The sequence below is a fragment of the Takifugu rubripes genome, chromosome 12 (genome assembly GCF_901000725.2).
Source record: "Takifugu rubripes chromosome 12, fTakRub1.2, whole genome shotgun sequence".
In the NCBI taxonomy this organism is placed as follows: domain Eukaryota; kingdom Metazoa; phylum Chordata; class Actinopteri; order Tetraodontiformes; family Tetraodontidae; genus Takifugu; species Takifugu rubripes.
The window spans coordinates 4,865,318-4,878,626 of record NC_042296.1 but is presented as its reverse complement, the minus strand read 5'-3'; positions in this window follow the sequence as shown (position 1 = coordinate 4,878,626).

Below are 13,309 nucleotides of genomic sequence, written 5' to 3'. Positions count from 1 at the left end.
GCGTCTTGAAAATCTCACACTAGACCTATAAAATTTTACACCAAGGGAAAAATCATAGGAGCATTTCTACAGTGACCCTGTGAACCCCAGCAGCAACGCTTCGATAAAGTTTATCGTACCATTTATGTACCATTTATGCGTAACATCATGACACGAGAGCACTCGAGCAACCTGAACCACCGCCACAGTGTAACGACCTTCACCACAGGCTGCACATTTCCTCTTTACATAAATAAACTCACCGTCGGGACGCCTTTGGTGGCGTGCTAGTATATGCCCAGAAATCTTTGCGACAGTTTTTTTTATTTTGATAACTGCACCAGAGAGTAAAGACGCGGTCACATTATCCAATGTGTATAGTGGGCTCAGATGCCCAGATGGGCCCTTTACAGCACTGCAACGCTCTGCACTACAGACAAATATTTTCACCAGGAGAGGCCTGCAGGAGGAGTGTAATTTCATGTTTTCTGTCAATCCAAATCATGTCTCGTTGAAGGGACCAGTTTCCTAAACTGAACGACTTAATGTTTTACGACGGTGACTCCTCACTGCCGGATTTATGCCCTGTATTCCCCACCACACACACACACTCACACACTCGGATAATAGAAGAGTGTCTTCTGTCCCTGGAGGTGTCTGAACAGACTGTTATTTTCCATTTGAGTGTAGAATATCTTTAGTTGAAGCTGCTGTACAACCCCCCCTCCTGAAATTGGATGCTTTAGGATGCGAAAGGCACAGTCCCAGTGACTGGGCCGCATATCCCACCATTCAGCAGCCGTCCACGTGGCATCTTGAATGATGTAGCAGTGTTTTCTAGTAGGGGCTGGATTATTTGAGAGATTAAACTGTTTCCCCGCTCTTAAGAGACCCAATCAATAAACACAAGGGCTCCGTGGGCAGATAGCGCGTAAATAGTTTGGCATAAGGGGAATTGATTTTCAATCAGAAACCAAAACAAAATAAATAAATGTTTTCTCTGAATATCATTCAAGGAGAGATTTTGCCCAGGCCCGAACCCAGTGCCAGCTGTCCCAGCCGTCATTTCTCAGTTCGGGCCTCGTTCGTCTTTGCCCTTCTGGTCTGGACGTCTTTTGTTTGGGATGGATAAGGTCCCGACTTTATTGATCTTGGCAAAAGCAACTTCCTGGATGAAGCAACTTTGGGAGCGTTAATAGATAAAGATGCAGGCCCGACTGCGCGTCCTCTATGGTAGATGAGACCCGTGATTGACAGCCGCCGGACTTTGCTCACCATGTTCTACCTTTAAACGGACTGGCAAAGAAACCACATTGTGCAGAAAGACGTTAAGTATGAGTGAGTCAGAGCCCTCGAGCTTCTCATTGACATTCATGTGCGCATTTGATGTCAATCAGTCTAAATATTAAAGACACTGGAGGGCAACAGGAAGGAAACTGGGAGCAGATGCAAGTTTGTTGATTAACTGCCCAACTTTGCGCTGCAGCTCCGGTGCTGCGTGCACACATGAATGAGGGAGCGACTCGCTAGACGAGACATACATGTTTTAGAGGGCGAGAGTGGCCACGTCATGAATATTTACAGCTGCACATGCAGCACATTGTAGAAAGAATACATAGATATGAGAGCAAAACTGTTGAACAGTGTTTATTTTAATTTTATTTTATGCTGTCTTGCTGATGCTCTTGCGTCTGACCCTTGACCCACAGGCAAATGCGACAGTACATTTTTCTCTCAGGTTAAGTTTGAGCTTTCTCCACCCTCAAATTGAAGGCTTATGGCCCGTGGCATCCATCTTTGGTTGCAATAAACAATCTAAAGTCCCACAAAACCGCACCTGGTGTTGTGGATAATGCTAAAACAGAGCGCTAGCGGAGGGTGAAGCGAAGAGAGGTCCTGCTGCATCTGGTCCTCAGAACAAAGGCAGCATGAAGAGGTGACGAGAAAGTCCACAGCGTGTCTCTTGAAGAGGGCAAAAAAAAGTATAATCTCCTGTAGTATCTGACCGATTCTATGCAGGCTTTACGTCTGTAAGGCCGTAAGGTGTTTAGCACCCAGCCTAAGCACCATATTAGGACATGCTCCACATGTGTGTCCTGTGTCTTCTTCCTTTATGTAGGAGAAGCTGCTAAAAGATGACACTGGAGCCTGTGGGCCCCTGGTTGTTCTCCATATGAGGATGTGTAGCATGAAGCATCTTCAGTATTCCCTTTTTTGGTAATAACTGAACGCTATACCATTGGGTTGGCCATATTGTATTGTATAGCGTGAAGTCATCAGTAAAGAATGTGTTTACTTGACTGTATAAGAAGGAGGTGTCGATGTAGACACCTCGGAGTTCTTCACCATCGGGACCGCGAAACCTCCCTCGGGCATGCTGCAGCGTCCGATTGATACCTGACTGTTCTCTCCAATCTCGGCTACCACCAGGAGAAAATTCACAACACTCCCTTTTTTCATTTTCTTTTCCTCTGATCCATAAAATGCCGCTGAAGTCACCTCTCACCCTCGCTTGTGTCTGACAGAGATCAGGTTGTGACATGGTCGCTCTCAGCGTGTGTTGTGAGGCTTCAGTTGTCAGCATTTACCTCGATGCCCCATCCACGCAGCATTTGAAATTCATCAATTTAAGCCAGATTGAAGCAGGCTTAAACCATTTCGTTACAGATCAGATTTTTTTTCTTCTGTGCCGCTGACGCAACGTGGAAGAGCCGATAGAATATACAATAGATTCTAAGGTTCCTTTTTCTCCCGAATCATCCCCTCGCTCAGAATAATATGATGCAACCAAGCTAACCTTCCACAGAACATATCTTCTTCTGACCTACTTATGCCTCCTTCATCTCTAAGCGGAGCTGTTTTCATGCAAAGAGAAGCACTTTTCCTTCTTTTTAAAGTTTATTTAGAGTCACGGAACTTTGCTTTCATTGAAAACGTCACAAAAGCTGATGTATTTGCAGCTTTTGACCTTTCGAAGGTAAATATTCCCTAATAGCTTTAGAAATGTTGGTAGGTTTGCATATAGGTCGATGAGTTTAGGAGGGTTGAGGATTCAAACCGAAAATCACAAGTGTTTAAAGCTGCCAGACTACAGAGCTCTCTGGTTAAAAGCAACTAAATCGGAGCATCAGATAAAGAGAATCCATGGAATTATCTGCTCTTCATCTCCGGCGCTGCCTATTCTTATCTCCATCTAACTTTCTCTGCCTTTTGTTTTAGCGTTTTTTGGGGTGAAGGCGTTCCGCGTGACACGGAGGATCCTCTTCTGCGAGGCGCGCCTCAGCACGTTTTTCTCATTTCGGAATGTCAAGACACTGACAGCCGTTCTCGGCGTAAGTGACGGCATCAATGGACCGCGTGACTTTACACAGACCTTATTTATATCCTGTTTCAGAACTCCAGCTGCCTCTTCAAATGAAAGCAAGGAGAAAGTCTTCCCCCCTACTTTTTCCTCCTCGGTTACTCATCTCCCTCTGCTTTACCTCAACCAGGCAAATGCCTTGTAAGTTTAAAAAGCTTTGTCAAATATTAATAATGGTTTTCTCCAACTCACTCGTTTCTTTGCTCATTCTGCCACAACAAGGCAGGAGGAAGGAGCCAGAGTGACGCAGTTGTGTCCTTTGAGCAGCTATTAGACGATCTGTTTGAAGCTAACTGAGAAAGGAGCCCCCCCTCTGGCAGCTGCTGTATGCCACATAAGGTGAACCAGGCCAGCGCCGGAGCTCCTGGAAGTTCCCGCGCCCGCCGCTCAGATGCATGATGCATCACGAGCAGATGCACGCAGACATGTTCGCGCACACGCCGTTATCAGCCGCGCAACAGACTCGAAGTCACAGTGGGCCTAATTACAAATAATGAATATAAATGATCGAGGCGAGGGCACCTTTTTTTCCAAGATAGTCATAAATTAGAGAACAATAAGTAAACACGGGCTTTGAAGGCTGCCGCCACCACGACAGCACGTTCAGACACATGTTGTGCACGGAGAGAAATAAGCCGATTCATTGATGTGCGCTCAGTAATCACAGACACACACACACGCACACATAAACAAAGATTTTACTTTTCATGCTTTCGTGTGGGGTTTCAGCAAAAACGTTCTGGTTTTCTCAGACCAGTTTATGTGGCCGCACTTTTTGAAGCGTGGATGCCATTTTTCTTTGCAATGAGTGCAGGGTTCAGAATCATTTCAGTTTGCGGCAGTTGAAAAAGGTCTGATCAGCGAGAGGATATCGACCCCGAGATGCCAAAGGAATGAAAGCAGACTCCCTGCTAACCTTTAGATGTATGAAACAACGCAAAACAGATGCGGGTTGATGGAATATAAGCAATACTGTGTGTACTAAATTAATTCCAGCAGAGACATTCATAAATGACACGCTCAGAAATTTTTAATACATTTATAGGACTCTATTGACCACATTGCTCAGCGATCCCCGCATGATTTAAAAGAAGCCTTATTACAGACAAACACAAACCTCAGCTAATGGCAATATATGGTGATAATGTATAGGGTGCTTAGGTTTTTTCAGCAAACACGTTTTTATCATCATAGCTACTAATTTTCTGCATAATTTAGAGGTCCTAAATATGACAACTTGTTCCTGCCACAGTGTATTTTGGAGCCAAGCGTAAATTAGCACAGATGTTAAACGGGATTCTGTGTAGCATATTTCACACATGATTGACAGAGCAGACCCCCTTCACTTTTACATAAGTACATAACTGCGTGTTTGCGCAGGCAGTGTCGCTGTTTACACACCCGAATGGGGATTTTTCTACTGAATGCTGGTTTTGGTTTGCACAAATGGGCAAAAATGCATTTGAGTATGGCTGCAGACATGGGATGGATGCATCCACTGCAGAAACCGTCGGAGGTCTGAAACCACAGCTGGCTGGCTGTTACTGTTTTTTTTAATCTTCTACAACCATCGGAGGCAAAATACAACAGGAGCATGTTTTATCGTTTCCATTTTCAGAGAACGGTGTCTTGTTACTAGACAAACTAGTTATTAAGATATGAGCTGTGTTGCCATGGTTGTCCCTTATGGTTGCCTTTAGAAACAGCAGCTGTCTCCAGGTCACACAAATGAAGTTTGAGGTTCTTGTTGCACAGTGAGTCATCTTTCCTTCTTGCCGAATCTTTGACTGTGGTGCTTTAACTAGCTTTTAAACATGAACCTTAATGTAGATTTAAAGTGTATGTTCTTGTTGAAGTGTCGATGCTTGAGGAATGCACATCTCATTCAATGCTAATTTTCCCAAAAGTCTTATCATATTTCAAATGTTTATCTCATTTTAGGATGCATGCTTTGGTGTAGATGTTCAATCGTCCAGCAATAAAAAAGACAAGGACTCATTAAAACATACAAAAATGTGAAAGATTTCCCACACGCGTCATCAAGGGATTGTCAGAAGAGTAGTGTGCTAGTATTTTCCACCTCCTCATCACGCTCGACAGGAAGCCTGATTTGTGACATGAAAGTACCACAAATCCAGAGAAGATGAAAGGTCTCCAGGACCTCCTGCACCTTCCACTGCCTGACAGAAAGAACAGTGAACGTTGAAGATTTCCTGCCAAAGAGGCGACAATTGATGAGCTTGCTGCTTCCAACAATCCGCTCCCTGATGACGATGTCCATTTTGGGCCATTTTACATCAGAAAATCAATTCGGGGTCATTTGTAAGACGCATGAAATTTGTTTCAAATAACAAGACCAAAGTTTATCCAAGGCGATCAATAAAAGTCAGCACCAACTCTTAAACTTTAAAAATCACTAACCTGCCCTCCAGGAAGCCCTCCATTGATCCCCTTTATGTATAATGCAGTTTTAAAAGGGAGAATTTATGTTTATGTGGTTGCAGAGCGAAGCCATGTGCTCCGGCTGGTTTGTACTGCCTTCCTGAGAACCGTATTAGCCTCAGAACTGACCGGCTTTTCTGGGCACCGTGAAATTCCCTGTGACGCCCCTCGCTATGAGTACCGGCAAAGACGAGGAGTGGAGGAGGAGTTAGGGGAATAAAAGACAATGGAGGGGAGGGGTAAGGAGTGGGAGGAAAGATGAGGAATGATCCCTGATTGTGCTTGTCTTATGAGATGCATCCATCAGCAGAGACACCCACACAAATAAAACCTTTTTCTTTTTACCCTCCCATTCAATTATATAACGGAGGCCTTCACACACAAATACACGCACATGTGCGCAGTATATACACAGCATTTACATCCTTCACACACTCTTTTCCACCGTCAACGAAGCAGCCTAACGCGACTCACACTTTGCGTCACGTTCAGAAAGATTGTTTAATCTCCACGGCAGAAGATTTATCGCCGGGTGGGACTTTCATAAGTCATATTTTCATGAAAATAAACGGGCAACAGAACTGCAGCTGCGGTCTGCACGCAGAGGCTCCCACACAAATTACAGCCGGAAGAGACGCAGTTTAGAACTGGCCCCATATTTCAGGTGGCAGGTGCCGATTAGCTCGTCCAGGAGCCTTAGTGTACCTGTTGGGAAGTGTAAAATCCGCATCCCAGAGGAGCCCTAGGTCGATGTGAGCTGGCTCCAAGCTGCTAGACACATGCATGAATGCAATGGGAAGGAAGGAAAACTGAAGCAGGAAATACAGGGTCAAGATGATCGGGTTTTTGTCCCGACTTTTATCCCTTTCCGACCAAGGATGGCAAACGCCCAATTACCTCCTGTCTTCAAAAAACTATCCTGTGAGACCATCCGGTGGTCTGAGGCGTGCTAAGAGTGAATTTGTTGCGATAATCGGCGCTGACAATATTCAATATTTGTGGCCAAAAATCTGGGGAAGCTAAAGCCAAAATGTGGGGAAATCCGACATTTTGCATGAATAGCCAACCAAGAAGGGAGCGGACTGAAGAAGGAAGCAGGCGCAATTTATAATCAGCATGTTCAGGCTGTCTTCAGAGTTTTCTCCAGTCATTCTTTTTTCTTTTCGGTTAAAAATAGTCCCACGACGACCACCGTACCCTCTGCTTGTATGCCCCCTTCCATTTGCCGTGTTGTTTTCCGGCTGTTGCCATGTTTCTTTCTCTTTGTTCCTGTTAGAACGTGCGAGATCATGCAAGTTTTCTGGCTTGGTGGAGACTCTAGATCAGCGTTGGAACTGAATATGTGTGTGGTGTGTTGCGTTGGGATTATCGGAGTACGCCACACACAGAACCAACTCTTCACAGCCTGAGTTTTCTTTTTATCTTCGTGTGGGTCTCTAACAGATAAAAAATCTCTTAAGATTTAGAAAATCCTGACGTGTGTACCCCTATTTAGAGAGAGGAAGAGTCAGAGATGAGCTACACTGAAAGCCAAGTAAATGTCGATCTTCTCCCACAGATTAAGAGGCAGGTTTTGCAGCAACATCTTGGCTAAACGCATGAATAAGTAATGAAAGGGGTTCAGCAAACTGTCAGCGTGTAATATTTCAGTAATACAATAAAGCTCAAATGAGACGATATCTCGCCTCGACAATTTGGACAAATTACTTTGGAGTGATTCCATAAAAGAAGGCAAGAAAACACCTCCTTATGCTCTCAGAGAAATGACTGTTCCTGTCGCTCTGTTAAATCTCTTTCTTTTTATTCCCCAGGAATTGCTGCATGATGGTAATCTCGGTCACGGCGTTAAACATTCTCCAAACGGAAACCCCAAGAACGTTCCAAGGAGAATTTTAGGTGTCAACACATTTGTGTCCATAAATAGACAAATATGCTGAGTTGACCAATTTCGTTAACCTTAATCAAAGCAGTGCTACCGGGCTGCCTGAACGGTCCTATATTAGCATGCAATTATAGCAAGGATACATCTCCATCACTGCCATTTATCAAGCTTTATTGTATATTCTGAAGGTATGTAAATTATTTTGGAAAAATAAAGCAATGATCTCACCTTAGAGATGAGCAAATTAGCTAATTAGCGCAGATATTCAGTTGGCAATTACAGCGGAAAGGGTAATTTGTCAAGATACAAAGCGGCACAGCAATATTAAGAATCCTTTCTCATTTGCATTTTGAGGGAAGAATAAAATGTCTTGAAACGGCAGGCCCGCACACGCGTATGCCACTGAAGTGTGGGTGGAGGTGACAGGGATGCATGTTGATTGGAAAACCGAGCACAGGTAAAGTCGGATTTGCAGCTAATTCAGAAAAAAAAATGTCGCCCTGCTTCAGCTTCCTCTCGCATTTGGTAGGTGAAGCTGCATAGATTTCCTCAAGGGCCACAAGGTTGACGTGGAGGCTGGAGGTTGATTGGACCTTTTACCGAGATGTAATCCACGCATGTGCCCCCCCACCGCAAACACCCACGGTATGACAATACACTCGTACTTTTCAGTATTCCCGACACACTCCTCCTTGTATTGTTGCCACATTACAGCACTATCAATATGGTTGAAACCCTTTCATGTAAATGAATCCGCATTAGCCTGATCTACAGAGCGACCATGGGCGCAAGGTCACCTTGAGAATTCAAACAAACAACTTAAAATTGCACAACAAAGTTGTTCAACACGGGACAGACGTCGGATTGTGGAGTGGGTCGAAAAGAGCAAAGTCTTTCATAACTTTCATAACTAACGAGATTTTAATCTGTGATCATAAACCGACACGCAGCAAAACTAAGGCCATGTGGCGGACAGTAACAACGCAGGCGTGTCGCCTAGCAACAGCTCCGAGGTAGCAGCAGAGAGGGAGCAGCCAAAACTTTGGCCTGCCTCTCGGCCTCTCTCCCACATTCAGGCGCTTCTTTTCTGATGGCGCCACGTTGGCAACGGACCATCGGCGCCGGCTGCTTATCCAAAGTTTTTGGCCGCTCGCACCTTTTTCATCACCTGCCAAAATTAGAAAGATTTGAATTGTCAATTTGTTGCTTTTTTCCTGCTTATTTAATTTATTTATTTAAATTTTTTTGGGTAGAGGGGGTGTTTTGGCGCCCAACTGCCTGCTTACTTATGCCAACTCGGCAAACACAATAAACTTAATTGCTTTCTCGCGGAGGTAATATCTGATATCTTGGATTCGATCACTGAGACGGAGGATGCTTAAGTCAATGGAGAACAATGTTTATGAGAGCTAAACATGAGCGGGAAAGAATAAAACTGTGGATTTAGGAATTGGGCACCTTTTCTTGGAGGACTAAACGATTCCCTGTTAACATTCTAATCACACGTTCCAATTCACATTCCTGACCTTGATAAGAAAGCTTTATTTTTCTCTTATCTCATGTCCTTTTAAAGTCTCTGTCTCTCTTTATGTAAAACATTTATAGAAGAATATTTAGGTTGTGGTCAGGGCCATAAAAAGATCAGGTAGGTGCCAGTGATCAGAGTGTGAGAGACTGTCACTTTATAAAATATGTCTTTCTATAAACTCTCATCTCTGCATCAGCTGCTTCGCAGCCAAAAATAAAACTTTCATAATGCGCCTCTCCTTCCCCATCATGCATTTTGCAATCTGTCTCTAGCCCTCTAAAATTTCAGCGTTCCTCCTTGCGTTTCAATCCTCCTCACATTGCTGCTCTCACCCTGGGGGGAATCCAGAGTGCATCTCCAGCCACGATTCTGCCGGATCCCAATTGGCGCGGCCAGAAAGGTAACGCCGGGAGCGCGGTGAGCCTCCATGTCGCCGCCCTCCCGGAAAAAAGCAGAGTGAAAAACGGATTTAAATAGGTCACAGATGGAGACGGCAGGGTGAGAATAACGGGAGAAGTTGTGTTGAAAATACAGCGCATTGTTTGACTCGCCGCACTCCCTGCTGGATCGAGCCAGAAACAGCTATATAACAGCAGGAAAGGAAAACAGTTTTCGTCCTTTGGCATTCTTTGAGCGCCTTTGTTTTGGTTTTCTTTCGCATCCGAATGTGTTTTTTCCATAAGCAGCCACTATTCCCTGGTCTGAATGTACAATGAATGTGCTCGCAAACACCTCAGGAGCTCCCCAATTTCCTGTCTTTGCTATTCATTTGCTTTGAAAAGTTTCACCGTTATAGAAATATTTGACGATAATCTACGTTAGATTGTGCACTCGTTTTTAGCACTCCTGATGCAATTTCTCCACTTTTTAAGTATTCTGTTGACTTTTATTTATTTTGCATTAGTGCTTGACCACAATAAAAGATCAAAATTGACACAATATTTCCCAAAACACATGATCTTATTGGCTTTTCTTGACACACATCTCTCTTTATGTTGCACGTTAGCCTGGTCAATGATATGTTTGAAATAGTCCAAAACAGGATTTGGTAAACATACCATGGATTAAAAGTGTATTAAAAAGGCATAACAACATTAGTCTCTCCTGGTTTTTATTGTTCAGTTTAAGTAAGAATGGATTCTAGAAAAATAAAGCTGTGTAGGAGGAATGGGTGCGAAAAGAGCAGTATATGTAGACGGGGGCTGCCGCTACATTATGTTCCTTGCAGGCTCTTGCTTCTAAACCTCCTGGGTGCTCTTCAAAATGTATATGATGAGTGAGCTATTGGAAAAAAAGGTTTACAAATTGAAATCGCCATTATGGTTTAGGAGATAATGATGACAAATGGAATATTGTGTCTACGAGTAAAACTACACAACCTATTTGTGTAAATCATAATATTGACCTGAAGCAATGTATGAAGTCGCCCAATATGTATCTAAATTGCAACAAATGATAGTAGAATAGTTGCATCAGTCATATTCACACCGGCTTCTTGCACTGCATATTGCTTGTCTACCAGTCTATTTGTTTTGAGAATATATTATTTTAAATGATGACCAAGATCGTCACCTGCAGTGTTCAATAACTTGGGATTTAATTAATGTGCTCATCAGTGGGACCACTGATGTGGGGGTTTAGATGGCAATCTGCTGAGCTGCAGCCTAATTTGCATCTGTTTAAAACGGAATCAATACAATGAAACTAAATTCAGCCTGCTTAAATTTCAGCGAAGCGTCCAGAGTATCCCCGTCGCAGGCTGGGTGAAAAGACGCCACGTCGTCGTTCACCAGCGTTGTTGAACGTGGTATCGGTGATGATGAATTCTTCATGCGGTTCTCTCTGAAACACAAGACCAGCACCTGAACATCTAACCTACAAAGATGCCGACACAATCGAGGGGAGTAAATCGATGCCAAGGTCTAAACTTACCTAGTTAGCGTTAACTATCTGATGGGGGCTACAAGGTCTGGTGACCCCCTCTTGGAGCATCTGCTTTCCTCATGCCTGCCTTGGCAAAGCCATGCACGGACCTGGCATCAGCGCACGCCCACGCCATCTGTACCTGCCGCAGCAACACGCTCCGTGTGCAGGGAAGGACCGGCCCTTAACCCATTTTGCACGTCTTTTTGCATCAATTTAAGTGTAATTCCATTAAACAAGAGCCTTAATGAACATAGCTCTGCTGTCAGCTTTGACCTCAGCTTCCCGCCGCTCCGACAGCAAACACGAGTTCTTGTTGTCCTAATTCGTATGTTTCTCTTCTGTCCTGTTGGGCTCTGACAGCTCACATGGATAGGACAATAATCCCCTCATCAGGAAAACATTCTGAGTCATCTGAATGAGCAGTTGTTGCGCAGTCATGGTTTAATACCGACGCCCGCGCAGGGAGAGGCAACATTTTCATGCTCACATCGGCTTGCACGTGGGCGGGTGAGTGGCATGGATCAATGATTTGGTTTCATGTGTACTGACACAATCCAGGATCAAGGATTCCTTTTCGAAGGAGTTGATAGAATTCCAAAACTGAGCTGCCGTAGAGTCGTAAAGGGGACATGTGGAGGTGAAGTCTTTATGCAGATTTCTTTGATAAAATATTTCACTTCCAGGTGATTCAAAGAGGTTTTTTGCTTTCAAGTTGTCTGACGGTGTTTTGTTCCTCGGTGCTGCTGAGGTTGGTTGAGCTAAAGGAGGAGCCCTCAGAGGACCTTCCACCTCCTGCTGATAGGACAATCCATGTTCCTGGATCTGTGAGTGATTAAGTCCTCATTTCCCTTTTATATAAGGTCTTCTAGGCGCCGCTGGTAATGACTCCATTTAAAACAAAGAAAAAAGGGATGGAAGAGGAACTTGGCCAGTAGGTCAGAGGTGGTGCCTGGCTGATGATGCACATGGTCAATGGTGCCCCTTGCCAAAAGTGTCAGTAGGGATATCATGTGGGTGGAATGAGAGGGGAATCTCCCACCGGCTTTGCATTATTCCCAGAAGATGGAAGCTCCGTGGGACACCGTGGCAGGCCAGCCTCCCTGCAGGACGTTGTGGAATCCCTTTCACGAGGCAACCCTTCAACAAACCCGTCTTCCTAATTGGGGTCACCTGGGCTGCTGAGGCTCTCAGTAGGTAAATGGAATACAGCTAACAGGACAAACACCAGTCAACCACTCACAGCGGCCGTCTCCAGTTGACCCAATGTGCATGATTTTGGACTGAGCCCACACAAACCCCACATAGGCCTGAGCTTGAGTCAAATGCGTGTGTGTGTGTGTGTGTGTGTGTGTGTGTGTGTGTGTGCGTGCATGAGGCATGCACAGACCCCACACTTGTGTCTCTGCTGCTTTTTAGCTCTAAATGGACATAGAGCGAGAGGCGGATGTTTGTGAGTGCAGCCAGGCTAGTGCACCTTTTTATACACAAGGTTAAGTGGCTGGCTGACTCGTATGCAGCAACTCTCTGGCAGCAGCATCCTTTCCAGGACCTGCGTCCCGGGCCGACATTTTGGTACCAGAAAGTTGCCTTGCTTTAGGTTTCATCGGCGCTTGTTCATTTTTTATAGCTAATTTATATCTATATTAAAAAAAACAACAAAAAGCTAACAGGCATTTGCTATTGCAGACAGCAGCATTGGCACAAGTCATTGCAACACTTTGCATGCAAAGGTCGCGCCGAGTCTGTGACTCAGTCCCAGGCACATGAATACATGTTCCCACTTCAAAAGCATGACTTTTTCATGAGGCTACTCTTTAGTCATCTGCCTGTCAACTGTTGAGCCACGAAGTGGAACAGATGGTCCGGCGAGGCCCGGAATACTTCTGATGATGGACTGACATGGAGGCTGTGGCCTGAACGGTGAGCAGATGGTGAGTATTAGCATTGGACAGCCTGGTCCGCAAACACAGAGCACCATACCTGATCTATGCAACAGTGTCGGAAATGCGAGCCACCCCTCTCTTGCTGCGTCAACGTGCCGGTCGGACCGGAGCACGGAGAAACAGGAGCACTCATGATGCCTTTTGGCAAAGATGCCATCTGAGTCTCGTGGTGGCATTATTTCCCTTTCTGATTTTTATATACAGGGACTTCTCAGCAGTGTGCTGATTTAGAGTCAGCTTTTTAAAAG